The 829-nt window shown below is 31.8% G+C and overlaps 1 protein-coding gene across 1 annotated transcript in view; it reads right to left on the reverse strand.

Moving 5' to 3' along the window:
- The window catches only part of LOC106881016 (SCO-spondin), a gene marked incomplete at its 5' end in the record, with an annotated part of 70,750 nt that overhangs the window by 7,915 nt on the left and 62,006 nt on the right, over positions 1-829 (reverse strand). The window lies entirely within an intron of this gene.

Below are 829 nucleotides of genomic sequence, written 5' to 3' on the forward strand. Positions count from 1 at the left end.
TTTCCGCTCTGATGAAGTTCTGCGATTCAAATTGGTATAATTAATTACTTACAATGATAACTGCTATTATTATTATTGTATTGGTTAAGCTTGGGAATCGTGCTGAAAGAAAAAGCTGTAAGTTGAGATTTTGTGTTTTTGTATTTAATTAATAAATGATAATTGGTGTAAATCAATTGTTATTCATCAATTTTATCTCCATATATATACATATGTATGTGTATATATATATATATATATATATATATTAGAAAAAATAATAAGGTACTCAGATATCTGGATGGTTGTACATTTACACATTTTTATTAATATGTCACTTGTTTATATAAATTAGCACTTGCATCTATTCTTGTAGATTCTCCAGATTTAATTTTTCTTCGGAGGATTTGTCTCTTTTTATAGTAACTGTATTAATAAAATTATTACTTCATTTGCTGATATGTCAACTTGTATGTTTGTGTGTGTGAGTGCGACATAATAAACACAATAATAGACACAAAACACACCCACACTCTCTCTCACTGGATAATGATGGCAACTTTTTTGAAAAACAACTTTCTTCCAAACAATGCCCCACCTTAAATAGCCACCTGGTTTTGCCATTTTTAAAGGCCAAGAATCAACTTGTCATTGAAAGAATTGACCAGCTGTAAACACAATTTTCTTCTTTCACCTTTCCTTCTCTTTCCCATTGACACTCCTTTCAGATACATAGGCATGAACATACACTTACACACACACACACACACCAACACAAAAACACACACACACACACACACACACACACACTCTCTCTCACTTTTCCCCCCCATTCCTCACCCTCTTTTAC

This window comes from Octopus bimaculoides, chromosome 2 (assembly GCF_001194135.2).
Source record: "Octopus bimaculoides isolate UCB-OBI-ISO-001 chromosome 2, ASM119413v2, whole genome shotgun sequence".
Lineage (NCBI taxonomy): Eukaryota > Metazoa > Mollusca > Cephalopoda > Octopoda > Octopodidae > Octopus > Octopus bimaculoides.